This window comes from Phascolarctos cinereus, unplaced genomic scaffold, assembly GCF_003287225.1.
Source record: "Phascolarctos cinereus isolate Bilbo 61053 unplaced genomic scaffold, phaCin_HiC Scaffold_9;HRSCAF=440, whole genome shotgun sequence".
In the NCBI taxonomy this organism is placed as follows: Eukaryota; Metazoa; Chordata; class Mammalia; order Diprotodontia; family Phascolarctidae; genus Phascolarctos; species Phascolarctos cinereus.
This window is the reverse complement of record NW_027556402.1, coordinates 765597-781189: the sequence shown is the minus strand read 5'-3', so window position 1 is coordinate 781189 and position 15593 is coordinate 765597. Positions and strand designations below refer to the sequence as shown.

At 37.9% G+C, this 15593-nt stretch overlaps 1 protein-coding gene across 1 annotated transcript in view; it reads left to right on the top strand.

Annotated features, from left to right (window-relative positions):
* Positions 1-15593, top strand: part of SGCZ (sarcoglycan zeta) — a 541542-nt gene that overhangs the window by 314581 nt on the left and 211368 nt on the right. The window lies entirely within an intron of this gene.

The following is a 15593-nucleotide window of genomic DNA, read 5'->3' as shown; positions in this document are numbered from 1 at the left end:
GGTTATATTGAAAATGTAAATGTCTGAATAATATTTTGAAAATAGTTTTGGCCTCTCAGAACTGCTGGCTAAGATTATTGTAAAAGCCTCCTAATTGGACTCCATGTCTCAAAAGTCTCCCTATTCTAGTCCATCTGACACACTGCTGCCAAAGGAAATTTCATTAAGCAACAGTTGACCAGGTGATAATTATTCACAATCATCTCTATGGATTTGCTATTGACTATAGGATAAAATATAAATTCTTTCTTTTAGCTCTGAGACCCTTTTTCAATTAGGCTTCAAATTGTCTTTCCAGGCTCATTGCACATTATGCCCTCTCCAGATAGAGCTGTGATTCAGCTCTCTTAATATTTTTCTATTCTTCACACAAGATATTTCATCTCCTATCACTAAGTTTGTGTTATTGATTTTCCAGTCCTTTGGTTTTCAAAGTATCTCCTCTCATTTTTAAGATTTGCTCTTTTGTGCTCATTTTGTGTTTGTTAACTTGCTAGATTGCTATTTCTTAAGAAATCACATTCAATTTATTAAATCTATTTTTCTTTTTTGTTAATGTAATTCAGGGTCTCCCCCTACTTTGAGGATATATTTAGCAACATTTGAGAAATATTACTATGTTATCTTTATATTATTGTTGTTATTATTTTTTCTTTTTCTTTTTAATCCACACTTCATTTAGGATTTCATTATTAAGTCTCTCTTGAAGTTTGTGTCTTTTGTTTTTGGTCCTAGATTTGTTTAATATCTTTATTGTATTATGATGTGTAAAGGGCATCTTTAGTAGCTATGTTTTTTAACAGTTGTTTTCAATTTATCTTTGCCTTAATCCATGTTTTGTTTTGTTTTGTTTATAAAAGTTCCATGTGATGTTGAGGAGTATGTGTATTCTTTAGTGGCACCATTCAAAAGTTGCTGCAAAATTTGTACTTAAAAATATTCCAGCTGTTTGTTGAGTTCTGTATTTTTCCTTGCTATTTAACTTCCTGTCAAATTTGTACAATTCTGTCTCCAACTAGCATTTTGTTATAAGACTATTTGCAGGCTTCTGCTTTCAGGAGCCAAGATGGTGGAGTAAGGAGTAAGTCACTCTTACCCTCCCTTATTAACCACTGAAAGCCCAGAAAATATCACCCCAGAGAAAAATCCTGGAACAGCTGAACCAGAAGAAAGATGGGGTACAGCAGTCCAGTAGCCCAGGTAACCTGAGGGATTAACGGGAAAGGCCCCTCTTGCCCTGGAGGAAGGAGAGCAGTATAGAACTAGAGGCATCCCAGCAAGCTAGCAGAAAGCCCCACTTCAGCATACCAGGAGGAGATCCTGAAACCCAGGTGGTGGAGCAGGCAAACACCAACATCTGGACCTCTGAGTGCCTCAGTGAGGGCAGGGGAACTGGTGGAAACCAGCTTGGAAAACCACAAGGTTCCCCAGCATTCTACAGCAACCACTCTTCTAGTGCCTCAGCAAAACTAAGGGAAGTAGTGCAATTAGTCCAAGGAGCCCCAGGCAGATAAACACCCTGCAATATACATCTGAAAGGAGCTGAAGAAATCAAAAAGAAGGAAAGGTTCAAGAGCAGAAAATCTCCAGGAGCCATACTACCCAATCCTACTCCTATATTTCCAGTGTTGCTGATTCCAGCCCAACACCAGGTAAGCTGCCAGCACCCTACAGCCTCCATCTGAGAGTATTGGAGGCCTCAACACACAAAGCCAGTGACCAGGCCCTAGTTTCGCAACAAAAGAAGCTTGGATCAGTGCTCTCTTCTCCCCACCAGGAGAGCTCAATCTCTTTAAAGGCCAGGAAATAAGCAAGCACCATGAACAAAAAGAAATGTACAATAAATTCTTATTATGGGAAAAGTGAAGATCAAGGCAGAAATTCTGAAAAGGGAAACATTGTTAACAAACCCACATCTGAAACCTCAAAAGGGAATATGAACTGATCTGAAACCCAAAAAGCCTTCTTAGAAGAGCTCAAGAGGGATTTTAAAAGTCAAATGAGAGAGTCAGAAGAAAAAATAGGAAAAAGAATGAGAGGTATGCACAAAAGAGTCAATAGCTTGGAAAAGGAAGGACAAAAATTAACTGTAGAAAACAAGTCCTTAAAAAAATACAATTGGCCAACTGGAAAAAAATATACTGAAGGAAACAAGTCCTTAAAAAATGCAATTGGCCAAATGGGGAAGGAGGTACAAAATCTAATAGAAGAAAATGATTTGTTAAAAATTAGAATTGGGCAAATGGAAGCTAATGACTCCATGAAAGAGCAAGAATCTATCAAACAAAAACAAAATAATGAAAAAAAAATAGATGAAAATGTAAAATACCTCATTGGTAAAACAACTGACCTGGAAAATGGATCCAGGAGAGACAATTTAAAAAAATTTTTGGTATACCTGAAAATTACAATGAAAAAATCCTGGAACATATCTTTCAGGAAATCATGAAAGAAAACTGCCCTGAGGTCCTAGAACCAGAGGGTAAAATAGCCCTAGAAATAATTCCCCAATCGCCTCCTGAAAGAGATCCCAAATTGAAAATGCCAAGGAATATAGTAGCCAAATTCCAAAATTACCAGGTCAAAGAGAAAATACTGCAAGCAGCCAGAAAGAAACAATTTAAATATCATGGAACCACATTCAGGATTACACAGGACCTTGCAGCTTCTACATTAAAAGACCATAGAGTATGGAATATGATATTTTGTAAGGCAAAGGAGCTTGGATTACAACCAAGGATCAACTACCCAGAGAAAATGAGCATGATCTTTCAGGGGAGGAGATGAATATTCAATGAAATAAGGGACTCCCAAACCTTCCTGATAAAAAGACGGGCACTCAACAGAAAATTTGATCTTCAAATACAAGACTCAAGAGAGACATAAAAGGGTAAACAGGACAGAAAGAAACAACATGTTATTAATAAGGGCAAACTGTTTACATCCCTACAAGGGAAGATGAAACTTGTAATCCTTGAGAACTGCATTGTTATTACACCATGTTAAAGGGGTATACATAAAGGTGGTGGGTATAAGTTGACTTTGATGTAATGATAAAAAAAATCTAATCAAGTGGGTTAAATGGATCCAAGTAAGTGGATTAATCTGATCTAAGAAAATGTACTGAGAGAAAAGGAAAGGAGGCAGACAAGGGTAAATTACATTACAGGAAAAGGCACAAAAACCTGTTACAGCAGAAGGAAAGAAGGGAGGGAGATGAGCATTGTTTGAACCTTACTGTCATCAGATTTGGCTCAAGAAGGGAATAACAAAATCAGTTAGGTACTAAAATTGATAGATTTGAACCTTCTCAGCAAAGACATCTCCAAAGGCCTCATGATGCTATCCACGTCCAAAGAAAGAACTATGGAGTTTGAATGCAAATCAGAAGCATACTATTTGCTATTTTTTCTTCTGTTGTGCTTTGTTTCCTCTTTCTGGTGTTTCCTCCTATTGGTTCTAATTCTTACAACATCACTAATGTGAAAATATGTTTAATATGCATAGTCTATATCAGATTGTGTGCCATCTTGGGGAGGGAGGTGGAGAGGGAGGGAGAGAAAAATTTAAAACTCAAAAACTTATGGAAGTGATTGTTGATAATTCAAAATAATAATTAATTTAAAAAAAATTAAAAGACTTATTTGCAATTCAGTATTTTTCCTTTATGAATTTAGATTTTATATCATTTGGTAATATGAATTTAATGTTAATATAAGTATGGTTATTTTAAGCTTACTGTAATATCCTTGTTTATTTCTATTGATATTATTATCATTTTGTCTAGTAGCAAGATTTCAATTCCTACATTTGTGGATTCATGAGATGCATAGTAAATTTTGTTCTAACCTCTCATTTTTAATTTATGTATGTCTTTACTGTTTAGATGAGTTTCTTATTAGCAACAGATTGTGGCATTTTCGTATCCAATCTTCTACTCTCTTATTTTACCTTTTTATTTTGCCTCCATTTACCTTTAAAGTCATGAAAGTTAGGTTTATGTTTTCCTCCATATGTCTCTAGTATTACTTTCAAAAAATTCTCATTCCTCTAAGTCAATTCTTTCTATGTACAATTAAATTTGCTTAAAATATTTTGTTGTAACCCTATTCTTACAAGTTTCTTATACCACTTCCATCCTGCCCACTATTATTGTCAACCCTATCCCTATTTTGGCTTTCCCTAGTTTTAGAACACCACTCTCTCCTCATTTTCCTCCTACCTATCTGAGTGCTCCTTCCTGTATTCTTTGCAAGCTCCTCCTCCAGACCACATCCTCTAATCAAAGGTGACCCCCCCAGTGCTCTGTCCTTGGTCCTCTTCTTTTCTTCCTCTATACTACTTTACTTGGCAATCGCATCAGCTCCCATGGATTTGATTACCACCTTTATGCTGATGATTCTTAAATCTACCTTTCTTGCCACACTCTCACTGCTGACTTCCAGTCTTGCATCTCTACCTGTCTTTCAGATATCTTGAACTGAATGTCTAGTATACGTCTTAAACTCAATATGTACAAAAGAGAGCTCATTTTCTTTTCCCCTAAACACTCTATCCTCCTACTCTCTCTATTACTGTAGAGGGACTCTTCTAGTATCTAAAGTTTCCAATGTCAGAGTCATCCTGGATTCCTCACTATATCTCATTGCCCATAGCCAAACTTTTGCCAAGTCCTTCTGATTTCATTTTTGCAACATCTTCCAATGACTTTCATTTTCTCTTCTGACACTGCCACCATTCTCCTCATCACTTCACACCTTGATTACTGTAATCTCACACCTTGATTGCTGTAATCAACTGTTGAAGTGTCTGCCTGCCTCAGTCTCTCTCCATTCTAACTAATTCTCCATTCAGCCACTAAAGTGATTTTTTCCTTAAGTGTAGATCTCATCATGTCACACTTCTACTCAACAAAGTCCAGTAACTTTCTATTGCCCCTAGGAGCTAATATAAAGAGCTCTATTTGACATTCAAAGTCCTACAGTCTGCCCCTTCCTACTTTTACAATCTTCTTACACCTTACTCCCCCCAAAATATTTTTCAGTCTAGTAACACTGACCCTAGGGTGTTCCACAAAGAAGATACTCCTTATCTCAGCTCTAGCATTTTCTCTGACTGTCTTCCATGCCTGGAATTCTCTCCCTCCTCCACTATGACTCCCAATGTCCCTGGCTTCCTTTAAGTACCAACTAAAGTCCCACTTTCTATAGGAAGACTTTCCTAACACCCCTTAATTTCAACACCTTCCTTCTCTTATTTCCTATTGATCTTGTGTATTGCTTGCTTTGTATATAGTTATTTGCATGTTATCTCTCCCATTAGATTGTAATCTCTTGGAGAATTGTAACTGTCTTTTGCTTCTTTTTGTATTCTCCAGTGCTTAGCAGTGCCTGGCACATAGTAAGTGCTTAATCATTGTTCATTGAATTGAATTGAAATTATTGACTTCTTTGTTCCTTTTTTCATTTAGTTCTCTATGTTGTCCTCTTTTCCCCCCTTTCTTTTTTTACCTCTTGTTGCATTGTTGTTCTTCAGTCATTTCAGGAAATTGTTGTTCAGTTGTTTTAGTCATGTCTGACTCTTCATGTTCTCACTTAGAATTTTCTTGGCAAACCTACTGGAGCGTTTGCTGTTTTCTTTTCCAGCTCAGTTTACAGATGAGGAAACTGAGACAAACAGGGTTAAGTGACTTGCCTGGGGTCACACAATTTGTAAGTGGCTGAGGGCAGAGTTGAAGTCAGGAAAATTAGTCTCCCTCAAATTGTTCTCTTGTTGGATTCCATTTTTTAGTTGATAATAAGACAGCTTTGAAATGATTGATATTTTAGGTGGTATCTTGGACTCCTTTGCTTTTCAGAATATTTTATTCCAATATGTTTAAAATGATTATAGATGTGTAGTCTACATCTGATTGCTTGCTGTCTTTGGGAAAGTGAATAAAAAAATTGGAATTCAAAATCTTATAAAAGAATGTTGAAAACTATCTTTACATGGAATTGGAAACAATAAAATATTATTTTTTAAAAATTTGATTCTATTCCCTTCTGAAATTTATAGTTGTGGAATAATCTTGTCTTAGTTGAATTACCTCTCCTTTATATTTCAAAATATTTCTTTTGGAAATTTGTAGGAATTTCTGTTTGTCATTGGAATTGTTAAATGTCACCACTCTGTCTCTTGGAGTGTTTTTGTTTTCTTTGCTTTTTGCTTGTTTGTCCTCAAGGTGATCTATGGATACTTTGGGTTGTTGCTTTGTCTTCTATATTCAGAAGAACTGGGTACTTTTCTTGGAACATGTCCTACATTGTTCTATTCAGCTTTTTTTTGTTTTATTTTCTAAAAATTTGTCATGTTCTTCTGAAAGATTTATGATCTTTAAGTCATCCTTTCAAATCCTGTCTTAGAGGTCAAAGGCTTTGTCTTTTATACAAATGATGTGTTCTTTTAACTCAATTTCCTTTTGTCTTCCTTCTGCCAGATTCCCCCTGACTTCATTATTTTTTATATTACAAAGCTGTTTGCCTCTCTTTGTTCCTTTGACAGAAGCACACTCTACCAATACATTTTCTATTTTGTTAATTGAGCTTTTATATTAAGATTTGAAAATTATAAATTCTAGCCCTCTTCCTTCCAGCCCAGTGCAGCCATTCAATCTGGCACCTTGGCCCAGTTCTTCCCTTGGCTCTCCTCTCCTTGGGCTAAAATCAGCAGCTGACTATTTGGCAAAGATTGGGGGAAGGGCTGGAAAAACATCCTTGACATTTTCTCGGTAACTAAAGGTGTGGCTAATATAGGTGCTGCCCCAGATAGAAGAAACCATTCCTAATTTGGCTAGCCAGCTACAATTTCTGTTATTTGTTAGCATTGAGGGGGGGTTTGAGGGAGGGAAACAGGAGCATCTAAAGCTACTGGGTCACTGTGACCAGGCCCCATATAATTTTTTTTTCCTGGTTGTGTCTCCTTGCCAGGAGTGTGGGGCTGGTTGGGTTGTGTATGCAAGGTGACTGAGGGAGAGCTTTAAGGATTAACATTATTCCATATTAATTCATAACACTAATATCTTGTTAGTCTTTCTTTTTTATTCTGTGCATGCAACTTTAATTCTTCTACCTTTGGTACAGAAACTCTTATGGTGAGAGGGGTTGGAGCATTAGTGAGGACAAGAAAAAGTAACATATTGACCACATCACCAGGAAGTCTCTCCAACTTTTCTTAATGTTCATGCTCAGATTTGTAGGTGTCATTTGGGGCTGCAGCCTAAATTCCTTCATTTTTAATGTAACAGCATCTGGGAAGAAACTGGCTGGCCAAGTATTGTGTTTGCTTCCCTGCAGTGTTGTTTTTGTTGTTGTAATCATTGTTGTAGTTGTCCATGCCTGTTAGTAATGAAATAATTTTGCATCACTTGAATTTGTTTCTTTTTCTTTTTGAAGGTCTTTCTCTCGCCCTGACAATGTTTGTTGTTTTTCTTTGAAATCACTAAATTTAATCACTATGTTTCATGAAGTTCAAACACATTGTTGCTTTTATTTTGGGGGGTAGGCAACCTGTGGACACCCTTGATCAGTGCTTTGTTTTCTATATGCAGAAGGTATGGGCCATTTCCATGTATTGTGTGCTGAGTTATAGCATTTGGAGGTTTTGGCATTGTGAATTGTTTGCTTTTGGTTTTCTCCATGTTCTTCTAGAAGTCTAGTGATCTTCAATGTCTCTGTGCACTGGGCCTTCAAGGTTGGGGTCAGGATCCTTTTGTTAACTTTTTGTTTTTGTTAGGTTCATTTTTCTTATCTGCTAATTGAAATTTTAAAAACAGACTCAGAGTTCTAACATCTCATGTATTTTTATTTTCAATTTTTTTTATAAATTTCATTTTTTGAAAACAATTCTCAAAGTTTCTGGTTATTGTTGCTTTTAGGAGTCTCAAGCTTTCTGTATTTCATCAGACTTTGATTTATTTTCCATTGAATTTTAAAATTTATTGAAAGCATTTTGTATTTCCTAAGGATTCACCTATCTATCCATGTGCATATGTATGTATGTATGTATGTATGTATGTATGTATGTGTTCATCAGTGTCCACCCCTGGTCTCTCCCCTTAGCTGTCACCTGCTGCCTATTAGATAGTTTAAAATGAATGTCCCAGGGGAAGCTAGGTGATTCAGTGGATAAAGCACTGGCTCTGGAGTCAGGAGAACCTGATTTCAAATCCAACCTCAGACACATAACACTCACTAGTTGTGTGACTCTGGGCAAGTCACTTAACTCCAATTGCCTCACATAAAAAAAATGAATGTCTCAGAGACATCTAGAATTCAACAAGTCCCTCTTCCCAAGCACCTTTCCTGTTGAAGCCACAAGTATCCTTATCGGATCCCCATTTTGTAGTCCCCACATTATTCAGGAATCCTCCTTCCCACTCATTGGCTCATTGATTCAGTGGCTCATTCTCTCACTGGCTCACTCTATGTACAGTCTGCTATTGCTATTTCTACTTCTCCCACAGCTTCCTCATCAAATCCCTGCCCTCCATTCATCGAACTGTCATCTAAGTGCAAACTCTCATCACATCTTGCCTAGGCCATTGCAAGACCCTCCTGATTTCATCTTTACAGAGATCTCTGTTATTTAGCTGCTACTACTATTGCTACTAGCATTACTACCTCTAATAATAATAACCAGCATTTACATAGCATTGTAAAGTTTGCAAAGTGCTTTACAAATATTAATTACCTCAGTTGATACTCCCAATAGCTGTGTGAGGTAAGTACTACATTTTACAGATTACTAAATAGGCAGAGGTTAAATAATGACTTGGCCAGAGTCACACAGCTCATAAGTTAGTATCTAAGGCTGAATATAAACTCATGTCTTCCTTATTCTTGGCCCAGCACTCTATCCACTAAACCATTTAGGTATTACCTTTAAATTTTGCTGTAATCATTGTATATATGGTGTATAATTACTTTTAATGAAAGATTAAAAGGTTGCAGTTGTTTGGAGAAAATGTCTAATCTTCCATCTTCTTAGTCACATGACTCCCATCTACCAAGGAGCCTCTAATTCCACACTTCATTAGATTGAACCTCAGAATAGACACAAAGTTCTTCAATAGACCCAAGCTTAGTGGCTTCCACCTTGATAGAAACTACAAGAAAATGTGCTCAGATGTGTTTAAATCATTTTTGAGAACCTAGGGTCACTTCCTGTTATGATGACAGGGGGCACTGGAATTCTGCTAGTTACTACCTTTGTGACCTTGAGTAAATCACATTGACCTGCCAAACCTCAACTTTCTCTTCTGTAAATGGGGAAGTTGAACCCAATGACCTTTAAGGATCCATCCAGCTTTGTCTATGATCTCATCACTTTAGTGGAAGAATATTGAAATTATCTAGAGTAGTTACCTCAAAGAGCTAAAGCCTGTTCTTGTTCTTTGACAATATTATAATAACAATGGTCATAATTGTTGAAATTGTTTTTATTTTATTTTAGTGAAAAGCCACCTAATATGCACATTTCAGAATGTCACGTCTAAGGATTCTGATGAGGTGTCCATGACAATAATAGTGGCTGGGGACAACCTGAAAATGAGACACAGTCATCATTTTTATCCTTAATGATGTCAGAATAAAGAGTTGCACAGTACTCAATCTGTGTCATGCTGATAACATTTTAGGATCTGATCCAGTAAAAGTGCATTTGTGGGAAATGCTTGTTCCTGGAACATGAGTGACTTCCAGAAATATTTTCTATGCATCCCTAAAAGAATTAATTTTTTTTATTATAAATTGGAATGAGAAAAGTCATTATTATCATTTGATTCATATGTAAGTACTTGTTCTTAGATGTAGCTGCAATTGATCTAAAATAAAGATGAATAATTTTAAATCTGAAATGCATAAAAATAATTAGCTTCCCCTGTCTTCCTGGAGCTTAGAACAGGAGAAAGTTAGCCTTGTGAATGGGGTCGATTTGAGGAGTGATCAATTCTGTTCCATAGTGATTCACCCTAAACTTACATTGTAAGGGAGCCAGGAGACAATATGTCCATATTCTTATTGTGCTGTGTATCACTGGCAGGAGTGTGGTCGGGGGTCTACTGGTGGCAGCTGCTGACTGCACAAGAATGGATGCTGATCTCACCTAACATCCAACACCTTGAGGCTTTTTCTCATAGCAGGACTCCATTCAGAATACTCAGCATGAAGGTGGCCTGCCCTCCATGGATGAGCTTCCTAGAGTTTTACTCCTTGTTCTGCTGCTCCCCTGAAAATCCCACTGTGTTCATCAAACACAATTCATTGAAGGTGTCCTGAAGCCTTTTTCAGCCTTACCTGACCCCCCCATATTCAGTCTGCGTCTCTCCTCCATCCCACTCTCATCAGGGGACTTATCAGAAATCTTTTATTTACAAAAAAAAAAAAGTCTGAAAACAAAATCTATGCCAGGGCTCAATGCCAAGTCATTTCTCTCACTAACCAAAATATGAATGGAAAATTTTTAAATGAGAAATCTGGACTTGGGGAGGATACAAAAGACAGGCAATTGAAAGAAGTTCTTGTCTACTACCCTGTCATGACTGAATGAGGAAAAATACAAAGATCTCCTTCTACTCCAAAATTATAGATGTTGCATTAGCAGTACTCAAATACAAAAGCCCATCTATGGGAGACAATCCTCCCTATGATGGAGGATGCCCTCTGGCTTTTAAAATATCTAGCACACTCACTCAAGGATCCCTTAAAAATTACTATAAGTTTGAGACATGTTGTGGTATAGCATCTATTCACATTTATACCAAATGAGCCTAATGTGTTTCCTTTACTGGCTAAGTAGTCCAAAATAAAGCAAACAACCACACATTTTATTAAATATCAAAAGAAAATAATGAACAAGAAAAAATTCTTCCCTTTCCATCATAGGGGTATATCCTTCCAAAAGATGCTGCAACTATTTGGAAAAAGGATAAAGCCCAGGAAATATGTAAAGCCAGTAACAACAAAGATGGGGAATACACACAGCCAGGGCAACTCAAGTTCCTAAGTCATGTTGAGGAAGGAATTCTTTGTTTCCTCTGAAACCACTTCTGTCTCTCTCATACTACCATTGTCTTTCAGAAATGCAAATGGGCTTTAAGCTGCTTTTTCTCACTAAGGTAGGTAACTCTGAAGAATGTATTTCTCCTATGCTTCTACTTAGCAGCATGCTCTGTGCTGGATGTCACTATAGAATTGTTTTTTGCTATATCTTGTCTTAGCAGGTAGGTGGTACAGTGGATAGAGAGCCAGGTCTGGAGTCAGGAAGACCTGACTTCAAATTTGGCTTCAGATATTTACTGGCTTGGGCAAATCATGTAACCCTGTTTGCCTCAGTTTCCTCATCTGTAAAATGTGCTGGAGAAGGAAGTGACAAACCACTCCAGTGTCTTTGCCAAAAACAAACAAACAAACAAAATGGGGTCATGAAGAGGTGGACACAACAAACTGGCTTCGGAGGCTGAATTTCTCCATTCCTAGGAGGAAAGGATCTATCCAAGTCTTGTATTCCTTAGTCCCAGGTCTCCTCCATCTTTTTTGTGAAATAGATCCAATCTGAAAACCTAGAGAAGCTGTTTGCCTCATCATCACATTTTGTTCGCTCCCTTCTTCTTTCTCTTGCACATGCACACACACATGCACATGTATACACACATGCCCAATGCACGCACATGCCCATGTACACACACATGCCCATGCACACACATGCCCATGCACACACATGCCCATGTACACACACATGCCCATGCGCACACATGCCCATGCACACACATGCCCATGCGCACACACATGCCCATGCACACACATGCCCATGCACACACATGCCCATGTGCACACACATGCCCATGCACACACATGCCCATGACCATGCACACACATGCCCATGCACACACACATGCCCATGCGCACACACATGCCCATGCACACACACATGCCCATGCGCACACACATGCACTTTGCCAATACTGTACCAATGTTAGTTAAAACTCTTATTTAAGCTACCTTCCAAAAATCCCTATTGACTTCTATCGTTTGGTCCATTGGCGTCATTTTGGTGACTAAGCTTGATCAGGCAGTGCCTTTCTCCCAGACTCTGCCTCTGGTCCAGCAAGGCCAGAGCAGCCACACGGGTCTGGTGGAGCTGGCTGCCCTTGCCTTACTTCCATCCAGTGCCCTAATGTCTTCCTATAACATACTATGCATCCCAGCACGTCCTTAGGGATATCCCCCCCCATTATTCCTCATTTCTGCTATGTGGCAAGCCTCCTTCCTTCTGGAGACAAGGATATCTGTATCCTACAATCCTTCTCACAACTCTCCATATCTATTTTTCATGAGAAGAACATAGAGATAATGACCAGCTTATCCAGGCCCTACCGAAGTCTTGCCTTAGGGAGTAGCCATGTTACTACAGAGGAGGTAGCTGAAATGTCCCCATTTTGTCTATTTGCATCAGAGACTCTCACCAAGGTTTTGGCCACAGGACGATAATATCTGACTTTTGGTAGAAATGGCTTGGTGTCCATTGCTGTTCCATCGGTATGATTAAACACCCTTGCACTGGAGTTCAGTACTGATGAGCCATTTCTGTCATATTTGTAATTGAGCAAAAGCCTTCTATAGAGAAAATAAACTCTGCATGACAAAGAGGAATTTCATAAAATTGTATAAACCCTCCTCCTTCTTCTATAAGAGGATGATTGTAATAACAACTGGTAGCTAGGAAACCAGGCTGGGAGCCATGAAGACTTGGATTCCAATCCTATCTCTGGCACTGATGGAAAGTGTTACCCAAGGCAATTCTCTTAAGTTTAGAAGATGGAAAAAAGGTGCTGACCTGCCTTGGTACAGGAGAGTTTCTTTATGTCAGTGAAATGACAAGGAGGTTATTGTCAAATGTCATTGACACACATTAGGTTTTTCCATGGCCAAGTACTCTATGAAAATAAGAGGATCTTGCTTTCTGGAAAAGATACCCACTTAGGCCTTTATTTTACTAGAGATCAATGAATTCTACCTGAGGTAATTCCTCCACCTTTTCAAACACTTTTCAGTGCCTTTCAACACCTTTTCAAATCACTGATAACTTCACTTATTTTATTCTCAAATCTATAGGCTTCATTTCTACCTGAGTTAGAAACATTTAGAAAAATGTACAAAAGACACCAGCTGCATGCTCATTCTTGTATCTGGAATGCTATAGAGAGAAGTTTATGTCATTCCTTTTGAGATATTTCTGGGAAAAAAAGTCTTTTTAGGAAAAGACCCAAATGCTCAAACATGACTTCCCAGTGTGTGCTCCACAAGGCCCAGAGTATGGAGGAAGCTACTTAGTCATCTCAGAAGAATGGAACAAAGACACTTCAGGTTGACAATTTACAGTCGAGCACCTCAGGTGCCAGAGGGCTGCCTGGATCAGCTTGTGTTTACTGAACCTGCATCCTGGGAAAGAGATTTAAAAACAATAGGGCTCTAGCAGTGGACATTCAGTACACAGTATTTTGCCAATATGCCAATTATCTATTTCTGAGCCATCCACAGGGTCCCACCATAATATGAAATAACTCATTAACACCCTTGATAATTGGTGACCTCCACCTGGGGCCATTCAGGTGCATTTGTGAAAGGAAAGGAGAAGAAGCAGATACTTCTACACACTTTACGCTAACCCTAAGAACTGTAGTAGCGGTGGCCATCTTTGGTATGAGGGTGCAATGATGTTACAACACAGTTAAATATGGGAAATGGAAGACCTTCCAATGAATGTCAAGGGATTTGAGGAATTTGTATGATCTAAAGCAAAGGTAAGGCATGTACATTTTTCTTAGTTGATAGTTTATGATGAGTTTGTCAATGACATCGGGAAGATCTTTGTTTCTTTAACAAGTAAAGATCTTTGAGCTTACAAAAAAAAAAAAGATGAGGCTACAGGTGTCACCTAGTCCCCTGGGCCAGCCTTTATGAAATCAGTTTTCACTCTCCATTTACAATTTTGAACTGTCTCCAACTGTCTAGGTGTTTTACAGGGTCTAGAGGAACTGGTGTGTTGTCTGATGTAAATGGCAGTCTTGGTAACTGACTCTTCTCAATTTCAGCCCGCTTCCCCATTAGGGTTCTGTGGCTCTGTCTACCTTAAAGTGCTCTAGAAATGGGTGACATTATATCCATCTCAATTATTGTCTTTATTGGCATTATTATTATTACCCTGCCCCTTTGGGTAGATAACATCCTCTCTCCTTTCTTTTCTATTTGATTTTTTAAATTAATTTATTTTGATTTATCAACAATCATTTCCTTAAGCTTTTGAGTTTAAATTTTTCTATTCTCCCTCCACACCACCCTCCATAAGATGGCACACAATCTGATATAGGATATACAATCCTATCAAACACATCTTCACATTAATGATGTTGTAAATAAAAATTAAAACCAATAGGAGGAAACACCAGAGACAGGAAACACAATTCAACAGAAGAAAAAAATAGGAAATAGTATGCTTCACTCTGCATTCAAACTCCATAGTTCTTTATTTGGATGTGGATAGCATTTTCCTTCATGAGGCCTTTGGAGATATCTTAGATCCTTGTATTGCTGGGAAGGGTTGAGTTTATCAATATTAGTCATCACACAACGTTGGCTGTTGTTGTGTACAACGTTGTCCTGATTCTGCTTACTTCACTCAGCATCAGATCATACAAGTCTTTCCAGGTTTTTCTGAAGTCAGCCAGTTCATCATTTCTTATAGCACAACATTATTCCATTACATTTACATGCCACAACTTGTTCAGCCATTCCTCAGTTAATGGGCATCCTCTCAATTTCCAATTCTTTGTGACCACAAAAAGAGCTGCTATAAATAATTTTGTACATGTGGGTTTTTTTCCCGTTTGTATGATCTCATTGGGATATAGCCCTAGAAGTGCTATTGCTGGGTCAAAGGGTATGCACATTTTTTATAGCCCTTTGTGCATAGTTCCAAATTGCTGTCCAAAATGGTTGGATCATTTCACAACTCCACCAACAATGCATTAGTGTTCCAATTTTCCCACATCTTCTCCAACATTTATCGTTTTCTTGTTTTGTCATGTTGGCCAATCTGATAGGTGTGATGTGGTACCTCAGAGTTGTTTTGATTTGCATTTCTCTAATCAATGGTGATTTAGAGCATTTTTCCATATGACTATAGATGACTTTAATTTCTTCATCTGAGAACTGCCTGTTCATATCCTTTGACCATTTATCAATTGGGGAATGACTTGTGTTCTCATAAATTTGATTTAATTTTCTATATATTTTAGAAATGAGGCCCTTATCAGAGAAACTGGTTATAAACATTCTTTCCCAATTTTCTACTTTCCTTATATTCTTGGTTATGTTGGCTTTGTTTGTGCAAAAACTTTTCAATTTAATGTAATCAAAATTATCCATTTTGCTTTTCATAATGTTCTCTATCTCCTGTTTGGTCATGAATTCTTCTGTTCTCCATAGATCTGATAGGGAAACTATTCCTTGCTCTCCCAGTTTGCTTAGAGTATCAGCCTTTATATCTAAATCATG